Source organism: Saccopteryx bilineata, chromosome 2, assembly GCF_036850765.1.
Source record: "Saccopteryx bilineata isolate mSacBil1 chromosome 2, mSacBil1_pri_phased_curated, whole genome shotgun sequence".
In the NCBI taxonomy this organism is placed as follows: domain Eukaryota; kingdom Metazoa; phylum Chordata; class Mammalia; order Chiroptera; family Emballonuridae; genus Saccopteryx; species Saccopteryx bilineata.
The window spans coordinates 30,346,153-30,360,262 of NC_089491.1; the positions used below are offsets into that span (position 1 = coordinate 30,346,153).

At 34.9% G+C, this 14,110-nt stretch overlaps 1 pseudogene; it reads left to right on the forward strand.

The window, feature by feature from the left end:
- The window catches only part of LOC136322195 (endogenous Bornavirus-like nucleoprotein 1), a 90,387-nt pseudogene extending 82,106 nt beyond the window's left edge, over positions 1–8,281 (forward strand).
- Positions 8,282–14,110: the final 5,829 nt, after the last annotated feature.

Genomic DNA, 14,110 nt, shown 5'->3' on the forward strand with positions numbered 1-14,110 from the left:
CGTCTTAGGCTGTATAAATGGTAATAATAATAGTGCATCTGAGGGTATAATAAGGATTTAATTAATCAATATAGGTTAGAGGGTGTAATATCTTAATAAATGTTAAGAGTTTTATCTGTCTCATGAAAGCCCTTTAATTCTCCATTTTTTTCAAGTGTTTTAGGTATGTATCTTTCCTTACAATAAATTCCACTTTCTCTTCAGGGAGCTACTTACACCGTCATGCTGCTTTCTTTATATACCTTTTCTTCTCTTTTAGAAACCCTTTTTTATCCTATGGTTACTGTTTTATTTAGTCTTGTAAAAGTGTGATAGTGCTAGATCCTACATTTTCTTTTCTTTATCTGACTGGTGTACATTCTTATAGGAAAATGTGGTCGAAGCAAGACTGGGTTAGCTGAAACTAAATTACAGTGGACAAGGGACTAGTCTTTGTTACACAATGGAAGAGTCTTGAAGTGGGTTCTGAATCTAAGGATCAAAGTGGTGTCAAATCTTAGCCCACGCGGTCTCAGCCAAGGGATAAATTTATTCATGTCCCTTCTAATCTCAGTCTCAGCCCAGTCTGTCTCATGGATCAATATAAACAAAGGACTTAGTGGGAAATTAGGGGGAGCATTTGGGTTGGGGGAGAAGTGAGTAGGATCTTTAACTATTTACTCACTTACTTCTTTAGACAAAACAATGAAGTGCCTCATGGTTATTGTGTTTTGTTTTGTTTGGTCCTTATCTTTGGTACTGAAGATACAGAAATTAATTTGGCACCAATTTTGCCTTGAGATCTGTAGCTAAATGGGATAAACAAATAGGAAACAGACAATTATAGATCGGCATCACAGGTGCAGTGCTGAGAGGGGTAAAATTCTCTGGTGTAAAATCTCAGTAGACAGCCACCTGACACAGTCGCATTTTCAGAAGATAACATCTATACAGCTGTTTTTTCTCTGCACTTTTTTTTCGTATGTTTGTTTTTTGTTTTTTTGTTTTGTTTTTTTCTGCATTGGGTAGGCAAGGACACTGCCCTGTGCTTGCTGCCCAAGTGAATAGTAGAGCCCTGCAGATGCAATTTGCTCCTGAAGAAATGAAGAGCTAAAGGAAAGCCTTCAAGGTACTCCCCTGCACAGGCTTTTAGGGCTTTGATGAATTATAGTAACAAATAGAAAGTATTGACCCTTGTCCTTGGTTTCAGTTTCACAAAGTCCTAGATGCTCAGGGACACAGATATTCAAATATCAGGAGCAGTGGTCCCTAACCCCCGGGCCGCAGACCGATACCGGTCCGTGGGCCATTTGGTACCAGTCTGCAGAGAAAGAATAAATAACTTACATTATTTCCGTTTTATTTATATTTAAGTCTGAACAATGTTTTATTTTTAAAAAACGACCAGATTCCCTCTGTTACATCCATCTAAGACTCACTCTTGATGCTTGTCTCGGTCATGTGATACATTAATCTGTCCGTGAAAATATTTTCTGGCTGGCATTAAACCAGTCTGTGGCCCAAAAAAGGTTGGGGACCACTGATCTAGAGGAAAAGTGAGGTGAAGAAAGATAGAAAAGTGAAAAGGGGTCAATTATATGGCGATGAACGGAGACCTAAGTTTGGATGGTGAACACATAGTGCAATTATAGATATATTATAGAATTGCACACTTGAAACTGATATAGTTTTATTATTTTCACTCCATTAAATTTAATAAAATTTAAAAAACCCAAACCTTTTCTTTTCTATTAGATTAATTATTCTTTTATACTCCAGTTGAGATTCTGCTCTTTCTTTTTTATTACTTTCTTACAAAAGGGAAAACATGAGAAAGAATTGCATGAAAAACAGTTTAGCTTCAGTTAAAAACTTACATGGGGCCTGACCAGGCGGTGGCGCAGTGGATAGTGTCAGACTGGGATGCGGAGGACAGAGTATCAAAACCCCGAGGTTGCCAGCTTGAGCGCGGGTTCATCTGGTTTGAGCAAGGCTCACCAGCTTGAGCCCAAGGTCGCTGGCTCGAGCAAGGGGTCACTCGGTCTGCTGTATCCCCCTCCCCCCCATCAAGGCAATCAAGGCACATATGAGAAAGCAATCAATGAAGAACAAAGGTGCCACAACCTAGAATTGATGCTTCTCACCTCTCTCCCATCTTGTCTGTTGTCCCTATCTGTCCCTCTCTCTGTATCTCTCTCACAAAAAACAAAAACAGAAACAAAAAACCTTACATGGATAGGATTCTGCTTTAAAAGTTACTTTTATTTATTTTTTATTCAATTTATTGGAGTGACATTAGTTAATAAAATTATATATTTTCAGGTGTACATTTCTATAAATACATCACCTGTATATTGTACTGTGTGTTCACCACCCCAAGTCCAGTCTCCTTCCATCACCATTTATTGCCCTTTATCTTCCTCTACGTCTTCCTAGCCACCTTCTCGGCTAGTAATCACCATGCGTTTTCTATGTCTATAAGGTGGGTTTTTTTTTTATTTTTGCTTAATCCCTTCACCTTTTCCATCCAGTTCCCAACTCCCCTCCCCTCTGACAGCTGTCAGTTTGCTCTATGTATTTATGAGTCTATTTCTATTTTGTTTGTTAGTTCATTTTGTTCATTAGATTCTACATATGAGTGAAGTCATATGGTACTTGTCTTTCCTTTACTGGTTTATTTTTCTAAGCATAATAGCTACTTTTTTAAAAGTGGATATATTGTAGTGACACTGGTTAATAAAGTTATTCAGGTTTCAGTTGCACAATTCTATACTACATCTTCTGTACACTGTATTGTGTGTTCATCACCCCCAAATCAAGTCTCTGTTCATCATCATTTATTTCTCCTATACTCTCCTTCAACCCTCCCCCTCCCCCTGCACCCTCTCAGCAATTACCATTATAGCTCTTTTTATTTGTCAGGATCTGTGTGAAGATAGGTATGTATATTATTCCTTTTAATAAACAGAACAACCTCAAGTTTCTATTTTGAAAACAAAAGTTATAAATATAGAAGAACATCAAAAACCAGATCACTGAGCAGAACAAATAAATCTTAAAATATGTACAAATTTTGTATCATTTGCTATAGAAAAAATTAATAATTCCTGTGAGAAATTCTGTGATTTATATATACACTTTATTTTATTTTACTTTACTTTTTTAAGTGAGATAAGGGGAGATAGTGAGACAGATTCCCACACTTGCCCTGACTGGGATCTACCAGCAACCCCTATCTGGAGCTGATGCTCAAATCAACTGAGCTATCCTTAGTGCCTGAGGTTGACGCTCAGACCAGTTGAACCTCTGGCTGTAGGAGGGGAAGAGGGAAAGAAAGGGCAGAGGTAGTGGGAGAGAAGCAGATGATTGCCTTTCTTGTGTGCCCTGACTGAGAATTGAACCTGGGGTGTCCATATGCCAGACCAACGCTCTATCTACTGAGCCAACCAGCCAGAGCCTACATTACATTTTAATTTGTTTATCAATCTTAATAAATTTGTTTCCTGAACTACTCATTGGCTGAAATTCAGGAGAACCTTTTTGTAAATGTCACTTTCCTCTTAGAGCATAGGGGCATTCTGTTTTTGAATTAATTTTGCACAAAAGTAGATTAGTTTTATATCAGTCATTCTGAGATGCTACTCATATAGACTATTGGACATCAAACTAAGCAATAGCATTCATCATCCCCTAGTCTACCTCTCTAAATATAACTTCATAAGAAAGACTAACAACATTTTTGCCTAATAATTTATTATTCCAATAAGTTCATTCATTAAAAAAATGATGTATATGCATTATTTCTCTCAAATATTATTCTAAGAAATTATAAAATATTAAAAGAAATAAATACATATATCCTAGGATTGACAACTTCTTACTATTGTCATATTTGCTCTGTTTTAAATTAATAAATGTAAGTATTACAGATAATGTCAAATGATCTTTTGTTTCCTAGAACTGTTACTCACCTCCCTGTATTAGAGATGCAGTTTCTTTAATTTGTATAATTTATACAATAGAAATTACTCTATACCTTGTTTTTTTTCTACTTACTGTTTTAATTTTAAAAATTTATGAATATTCAATATATGGTTCTAGTAAAATTTTTTATTTGTGGTATAGAATTTTTTCTCATAAATGGATTACATTTTATTTGCCCATTCCTGTGATAGAGGGCATTTTGGCTAATTTGGTTATTTTTCGCATTCTGATCTCTGCTAAAAGAAAATTCTTGGCTCCAGCTGGTAGGCTTAGTGGTAGAGCATCGGCCTGGTGAGTGGATGTCCTAGGTTTGATTCCTGGTCAGGGTACACAGGAGAAGTGATCATCTTCTCCTCCACCCCTCTCCCTCTCTTTTCACCTTGCACAACCATGGCACGATTGGTTTGAGCACATCAGCCCTAGGTGCTAAGCATGACTCTGTGGAGCCTCCACTTCAGGCACTAAAAATAGCTCAGTTGTGAACATGGCCCCAGATGGGCAAAGCATTGGCCCCAGACAGGAGTTGCCAGATGGATCCCGGGCAGAGTGCATGTGGAATCTGTCTTTCTCTCTCCCCTCCTCTCACTTGGAAAAGAAAAAAAAAGAAAAGAAAATCTCTCTGTTTGCATTTGTGAAAATGTTTTCTATGGACTTATTTAGACATAATTATTGGGTTGGTGTATGTGTGATTGTTCTTTTACTAAGTACTGTTCAGTTGTGCTTTAAAATATTTTTTCTTATCAATTTAAACCTTCACCAGAATGATATGAAATCCCCATTCCCCACAGTCTTTATTAATGAAATAATTAGGAAATATTAGAGAAGATCTATGTAAAGATGTATTCTAGGAAGAATGGAACCTGTTTCATGCCAAAGACCTTTCACTTTTCTGCTACTTTAGGCTCTTATTTTGGATACAGATATTGCTGAAATAAATAAAACATTAGAATGCAAATTTTCTACTTGAAGTAATCCTAAACAAATGAAGGCCAGATTAACTGTAGACTTTGGTGAAAGTTAGTTTAAATTTATGTTTGATGTTTATAATTAAGAAACAATTATACTGGTTAGCCCAAATTAAACATGCTCCCTTTGCAGTGAAATGCTCCTAAAATAATTAGAACAGTGTAATAATATCACAAAAATAGCAACATTGATCAAGAGAAACGATGTGATGCCAAATATATTGAACAATGTATGAAAATTTAATTGAATAAAATAATCATAAAAACCTTTGCATAAATTTGAGTTTATTTAATTAATAGCTTTTATAAAACTACTAGCTTTTCTACCTTTATTATATTTCATTTCCCTTATGCACCCTACTTTCTAACTGTATTAAATTCTTACTTTTGCAAGCCTCTCAAGAACTATAATAACACAATACCATTGTGCATATTGTTCTTATCTAGGTAACAGGGCTTGCTAAGAGTTTTCTCCCCTTCTTTGGCACATAGACACTATTTCCCACCTTCCCACATAGTTGGGTATGCCTTGTCACTGGTTTTCATACAACGTGAGCGAATGTGCATGCCATTTCTGTCTCACTCATACACCATCACAGACATGGTCTTTCTTGTGTTTCTTTTTTCCAACTGACTGGCAGCATCAAGTTCTCTCTCATAGGATATTTAAGTGGCACACTTTGATAGCCACCACAAATATGTAAAATCAAATCTTCAAACTATTTAGAAAGTAATAAGGTATTTAGCTAACTGCACATGACTGATTATAGCATTGGACATTGTTGGTTGCCTACCCAATTTCCATTTGCTCTTCTATTCCTTTCATACTTTATCCTCCAGATCACATGACCCTGTCCCTAGCTTCAGAGGTGAATTTCTAAATGAAAGTCCCAGTTACCTGAGAACACCAGAATTCAATACTTACATAATATAAAAATTAATGTCTGTTTGGTTTGAGCCATCATACATTTCTGGATCGGTTTTGTAGCTAGCTTTGCCCTAATTCAATGTGAACATTCATCCTCCACTTTCCAATTAGGGAATTCAACTTTAATAGGAAGTTCCTGAGTGTCTATGTTGAATTCTATAGGGAGGAATATGTGACATCTTTCCTTTTTTCCACATCCTCACCAACACTTGTTTGTTTATTTATTGATAATAGACATTTTGACAGGTATGAAGTGATATCTCATTGTGTTTTAATTTGTATTTCTGTGATGATTAGTGACCTTGAGCATCTTTTCATATGTCTACTGGCCATCTGTATGTCCAAAATATAACTGGAGACCGTGAACAAGTGTCAAAAAATATGTCATTATTTTAAAGAAAAGCATAAATAATAGAACACATGTTGTATATTTTATAATTACATATATCTACAACTATAATTTTGGAAATATATGGATAAATTCAGATTGCAAAAAAATTTTTAATGGGCATACATTTATTGTCAATTATCAAAAAGTTTACCATATGTTAACACTTTTTTAAAGAAGGAAATGACTATAAATTGTATTATAAAACAGATATAGATATATATGAAAAATATGTTTACTCAAATAGATTTGACTATAAAAGTCTTTTCACATATTTTATCAAGTGTTACTCAATATTATATTCACAGTTCTGACCATTATCTCTCAAAAGTGAATATAAATTACTTTTGGTATATAAAAAGCATTTAAAAGGACATATCAAAGTCTGCTAGAAAAAGCAACTAATAAAATATTCATCTATTATGAAAGAATATAATACAAATCATGAATGTGAAAATTTAATCTACTCATAAGCCATAAAAGTGTTGTAGTCCTGATAAACTAGAAAAGAAAATATTTGCTGTTTTTGGATTAGTTTAAATCATGATAAGATATTGCAGAAAAAACTAGCAATACTTGTATTTATATCTTTAAAGAAATCTTTAAATGGGTTTTGTTGATTTTTTTGTGCAGCTTTATTTTACAAAGAATAAATCAATCAAGAAATCATTCTTTCAATCATTTCATAGTAATTGAGTTAGAATCTCTTTCTGGATCTGTCAACATTACTACTGTTGGGTGGGCTTGTCTTGCCATCATTTCTTTTTAATATCTATTGTCAAGTTCCCATCATTCCTTTGTCTTAAGATGATAATACTTCAAAAGTAGCACTAAAAAATAACAGGCATATCCTCATTTTAAATTTTGACAACAGAAATTACTTCAAAAATAAAAAATGGTAAGACAAGTTATTGTTATTGTAAGTGGAATATACCTAGTGTTTGTTTATTTCTAAAATCCAACCAATATTCCTTCAAACGTTATTTGCATAGTTTTTAAAAAATACTAAAACATATTCCTGAATTTATAAATAAATTTATATCTAACATATGATGAGCCACATCCAGGAATAGGAGAGAAAGAGGATATTTAAAAAGCAGCAAAATCAATGTTTGATTCAGCCCATCGAGCCTTTTTCCATCCTGTTACTGCCGGCTTAATATTTCTTTGTTTCTTATTTGGCAGACTTTATGAGAATCTTTCATCTGTTGGAGTAAGAAAGAGTCAAATTTTGTTACTCCAGTTAGAGGAAAGTATGCTCTAAAGTCATTGTATGGGGCAAGATACAAAGGAATGGATCCTCAGTTCACTGCGCTAGAAATGACATGAATCCTGAGACACTGTTGTGACCTTCTTATTGGAGTTGTGAAAGGATTCAGTGACAAGTTCAGAGCAAATAGTCTTCAAACTCCAAAGCGATTCAAAACCTTGATGTCTTTGCAAAGACCAACTCATGGAGATAGTGCCAATCTCCTTCTTAATTACAATGCAGAGCCTGCTGTGGACTGGATTATTCAAAGCTATAGATAGGATCGTTTGTATTTGCTTAATTAATTCAAGATTTTGAATCACCAGGAAAAGAATTCCTCGACCAGATGGAAGTAAGTTAGTTGCTCAACGATCTCTAATGACAACATATTATACCATAAGAATGTTCCTGGAGCAATGCACAGATGGCCCCTTGCATCTTCTGGTAATAATAAATGAAATCATCTTATTCAAAGAGAAATTAAAAGCAGTCAAGCAAGTTCTCTGGTCAATACTTTAAGTATAGCAGTGCAATAAGATACACTGCTATGCTTGCGCAATCTGCTCGAATGTCTCCTAACCTGCCTGCCGCAAATTACTGGGCTAAGTGGCACAACCCAATTTACGGAGGCTTTAAGGCTCCAGGTGTGACACCAGGAGCTAATGTTAACAATCCCACTTCCTCAAATGGCAAGCGTGAGAAAGACCTCCAGAGGCTCTGGGATCAGGGACGTGGATCAATGCACCTTGTCAGTTCTTAAGGGATATGGAGTGACTGGATCTGAATAACATCTAACCAACCTTTAAAAAAAAATTATAAATTCAGATGTAATATATATATATTTATATATTATATGTTATGTATATAATAGAATACACACAATATATATGTATAATATATATGTATATAATATATATATATCTCCCAAGATGATAAAGGGAAGATGTGGGGTGCTAAAAAAAGAAGAGGGGGAGGAAGAGGAAGAGAAGAAGTTGCCACCGATAGTAATATTTATCGCTTTCTTACTATGTGCCAGGCTTTGTTTTAAACACTGCATTTAATTCTCTTACCAGCTTATGTAGTGGTACTGTTATATACTTTTTTATAGACGAATAAGTTGAGATGATAGTGGGTTTAGTAACTTGTTTATGTTGTTTTAACAAGGAAGCAGTGGAGGCAGGATTCAAAATAACACAACCTCAGGCTCTGGAGCTTACACTTTTATCCTTGTATCATAGATATAGAGCAATAGGGTTGGACAGATCTAGATATAAATAAAAAGTCACAAATTTCTACTCAATGTGAAAATTAGTTAATTTTTATTATTTTCCAATTTGTAAAATTCAAATAGCATCAACATTGGTGAAAACAGTGTATGGACTTTTTCTCCGCCACCTTTATTTTTTTACCTGAAATTAAGGAGAGCTCTAGTAATTTCAAAGACCAGTAGTAAAATGGCAACTTCTTCCCCAAATTTTGCTCATAAAGACCATTGTGTGCTTGAAGCAACACAATGATACTTATATGTGTTCATTACCTTACAGTTTCAGTATTTTAACAGAGAATGTGAACAGATATTATCTACATTGGCCAATGAGAAAAAATAGGCTCAATAAATTAAACTGCACAGTCACATTAGTCGAATCCTTGCTCTGCCTGATTTAAGGTATATATACCTATGGACAAATCCATTTCTTCATTTTTGAAATGATTGATTGGTACCATATACTGTACAGGATTCTGTGAAGAAGAAATGAAGGGATGCATTTAAAAATATTTAAAAGATTGGCCCTGGCTAATGGCTCCGTGATAGAGTGTCACCCAGAATATGCATGTCCCGAATTTGATTTCCAGTCAGGGCACACAGTAGAGGTGACCATCTGCTTTCTCTCCCCCTTCTCTCCCTCTGTCCTTCCCACAGCCAGTGGCTCTATTGGTTCCAGTGTGGCCCTGGGTACTGAGGATAGCTCCATTGGAGCGCATCATCCTCAGGCACTAAAAATAGCTCAGTACTCGAGCACTGGCCTGAGACAGGGGTTGCTGGGTAGATCCCTTTCAGGGTACATGTGGGAGTCTATCTTATTATCTCCCCTCCTCTCACCTAAAAAATAAAAGAAAAAAGGAAAAAATATTTGAAAGGTAAATGTAATACAAATATCTACTCAACCTAAATTTGTTCAAATAATAGTAAGTAGATTCTATTTTTAAAATTTGTATTACAAAAGATAACGTTAATAAACATATTAGTTTTGTTTCCTCTGGGGTTTCAAGAACCACGGAGTATAGAAATCACTAGGACCTCCGAAACTGCTCGAACTACCAGTCAGGTACCACCAGTCGGTTAATATTTTGCTGGGTAGAAGAGAGTTATATATGCAATGAGTTATATTTCAATATTGATGTTGATTAAATTTACTTGACATATATTTCTCTCTTGCACATATTTATATTTTAATGCTTGAGGAAATAGGTTTTGTGTAAATAACTCTTAGCTGTAATAATGTCTTGGATGAAATAATGTAACTTCTCTGAATTTATCATTTTATTGTACCTTAAAATTATGGTCTGAAAATTTCTAAAATGTTTTTACAAAGTAACGCTAATGTGTTTCACTGAGGAAATCTTTATATTTTGTTAAAAGTTAAAACATAAAAGTATTTGTATTGACAAATAGTGAAGAATGATTTGCTTGTCTTTTGAAATGGTTGAACTATAAAATACTGACATAAAATTTACAACAGAAATTCAGAATGACCTTAGCCTCAAATGATAAAAATGGAAACTTTGTCATAAATTTCTCCAAAGTAATACCTCAACAATGTACTTCAGTATTTGAGCTCTATAGAATTCTTTATAACACACTGGGTTAAATCAAGTTAACTATCAGAGACTCTTGAAATGGCTCCATACCACCTTCTCCTTGCTAGAGAAAGGTTAAACAGAGCTTCTATATCATATACCAGATGAAACAACAGAAAAAAAAACATTATGTTTCTTTGCTTTTTTTGTCTTTGAATACAGTCTTCTTCTGCTCTATTTCTACAACTATACCTTCTTCATAAACTCTGGACAGCCTCACTCTTTTTCCCCTTATTTCTTCAAAATTCAGTAGACCAACTCTTTATTAATATATTTATGACTATTGCTTTAACTACCAACTGTTTTATGTTGTCTCATATTTTATAATCTATTATGTAATCTAGTATTAGTTTACATTTTCTAAGCACAGTCCTTTTCTCCCAAACATTTTCCAGGTTCAAAATTATTCACTATCTCTTTAAAAAATATATCTATTAATATTATAGATTTTGGCAAAAGTAGGTTTACAGTTGTGAGTACACAAAACAGAGTTTATTCTTGTATTATTTGTTAACTATTTTATTATTTTCCTTATGAACAACTCTAAACCTACCTTTTCACAACACAGTATTTATTAAAAACTTCTACATACTAAATAATGAGCTAAACAATTAACAGTGGGCACAATAAACATAGCCCCCATCATTCTAGGTTATATTCTGAGTGAGATGTGGAGGGGCAGGTAGGGAAATGAAAACAAACAGACAAAAACAGTTATTTAAAATTATAGATAGTGTTGTTAAGGTAAACAGTGTTCAGATACAGAATAATAGAAGTACCCTAGTTTACAGAGGGTAGTGAAGGAGAACCTAAGAGAAAAAGACATTTAAAGTGAGACTTGAAAGTGATTGGAAAAGGTATTTGTAAAGATCCAGAAGTCTTAAAGAGTTTGCTATGTCTAGGAAACCTAAAGAACAGCTTTGCTGAACCATCATAAGCGAAGAGAATGTGAATAAAATGAGGCTGTACATACAGGTAGGGGCAGAAAATGCTAGTCTTTAAAACATGTAGTTTTAAAGTCTATCTATCCATAGTTTGAGTGACAACTCTTTTTTTTTTTTTTTTTTTCTTTTTTCCCATTTTTCTGAAGCTGGAAACAGGGAGAGACAGTCAGACAGATTCCCGCATGCGCCTGACCGGGATCCACCCGGCACGCCCACCAGGGGCGACGCTCTGCCCATCCTGGGCGTCGCCATGTTGCGACCAGAGCCACTCTAGCGCCTGGGGCAGAGGCCACAGAGCCATCCCCAGCGCCTGGCTGCGAGAGGGGAAGAGAGAGACAGAAAGGGAAAACGCGGCGGAGGGGTGGAGAAGCAAATGGGCGCTTCTCCTGTGTGCCCTGGCCGGGAATCGAACCCGGGTCCTCCGCACGCTAGGCCGACGCTCTACCGCTGAGCCAACCGGCCAGGGCCTTGAGTGACAACTCTTTAGTGTAGAATTCAGAGCCTTTAAAATATGACCACAACTACATTTTATACCTTTTTTATTTTCCTTCTGCAAGGTAATTTGGCCTCAATGTTGCTGAAGTGCTTTCCTCTACTTGTTATATCTTCTTTTTAATTCTGCCTACCAGTGGCTACATTCATCAGACTAGGACAAATTTCATCTCCTTTATGAAACAGCTCTCAAATTATAACTAGAGTACCTGCCTTTGTTTCCTTCTTTTTCTTTCTTTATCTTTACTTTTTTTTCTCACCCTTCCTCCCTCCCTCCCTCCCTCCCTCCCTCCCTCCCTCCCTCCCTCCCTCCCTTCCTTCCTTCCTTCCTTCCTTCCTTCCTTCCTTCCTTCCTTCCTTCCTTCCTTCCTCTCTTTTTTCTCTCTCCCTATTTCTTTCTATACCACTTATTTTTTTTTGGTTTTAAAGCTTTTCTTTACAACTTTAAAATATTTATATCGGACACAATAATAAAGAAAATGAATTTTCATAGAGTTTTAGAATTTAAAAAGTGATTCACATATATGTGCCAGCTACATGGTTTATTAGCTAGATTTTAGGGATGGAGAAAAGTGGGGATAAGTGCCCTTATCCATACGTTAAGGGCATTGCTTAAGTAAGTTCAGATATAAAGTAGTGGAGCTATTATTTACTTCCCCATATTCTGATGGTGAAACCCATGCTTTTTAACAGCAGCCATGTGTGCATAACACTTCTACTTTGAATTTTAATTATGTATATGCTTAACTTTTGTAATGTTTAGGTAGGTCCTTGAGATATGAGGTCAAATCTTTTTCTTTCTTGGGTTTAGCATAATATCTGTCATCTATTGGGCACTCAGACATTTAGCTTAATTAGATAAAATAAGTTATTGTGTTTCATGAATGTAACAGGTGCCAACATACAGCAAAGAGAATTCATGTCTATTCAGACATCAATGATGTATGCTTAGAAAAACATTATCTTTCCCCTAACCAGCTCCATTACTTACTCATTTTCTTTTTCATAAAAATGTCATCAGCATCTTTTCAGCTTTCAATCCACTTTGTTTTCTTTTTACTTAAATGTCCTTCATCTTCATAGAGAAAATAAAGACAACTAATTATAAACTTAAGTCCACTACCCAACCACATTTAGAAAAGTGCCTTCATATAGGTGTATTGGTAATTCCTTCTGTTTCAGTTCTTTTACTTATCTAGTCCAATGACAGTCTGTCCACATGTACACTAATTCACATACACTTTTATCCCTCCCATGACCTTTTCCCATCAATTCCACAACTCTTACAGATAGATTCAGATTGTCTCTGTGTACACTCCTTCCTTTCTGTTTACCTTTATGTTCAAAACAATTACATATTAAAACAACTTCCCTGAGATCTTACCTTATATGTAACTAAACGTTCCATTTTTGAAGCATTACTCAGATTACCTTATTTTTCTTCCTGTGGTAAGTTTATTTAACATATTCCTATAATGCTTTACTTTTTTTTTTCCTTAAGAACATAGGATATTGTTTTAAAATATAGTTAGCCAAGATGTCACCTGGCTTCTGTCACTTCCAGGTCAATAAAGCCAAGGTTAAAGGAGCCAAAGGACTCTTAGCAAAGAGCCAGGCATGAACAACACTAATAAAATTAACTGGGAGAAAAAAAATGACAGGCTCAAAATGCAGTCAGCCTACATCGCTGGAGGTCCTAGATCTATGAAAGTGATGAATGGCATTGCAGATTGGAAAAGACATATAAAATCGTTCATGTGTACCACTAGTGATTACAAGCTTGAAAATTCACTCGTGTGTAAACCAATTCAACGTTTAAAAGTTTTTATTGTTATAGTAATTTGTCATATATTGCTTAATTTAGAAAATTGATTTGATAAAATAATCCCCTGTGATTTACTCAAGTAAGTAAAATAAATATTTTGAGACAAATACATGGCTAAGAAAATTTAATCATACTATATTATAGACATACTATTTTAAATCTGTGTTGGAATAATTTCCATGTCAGTTTAGTCTATAGCTCTTAACAAAGGTGACACAATGTAATTTTCCTCCTGTGGTTTTCTGGTCCATATATAATATTAAAAAGTTCAAAATACATTAAAGAGAAGTAAATCATGCATAAATTTTCACCAAGAAACAATTACTGTCAACATAGGGCTCTACACCCTTTATTCTCTTCTAAGAACATGGGTTTATTTGATTTTATTTTTAAATTCCTATTTACATTCAATATTATTTTATATTAGTTTTAGGGGTACAGCACAGTGCTTAGACAGTTATATATTTTACAAAAGGTTTCCTCCAATATTTTCATTA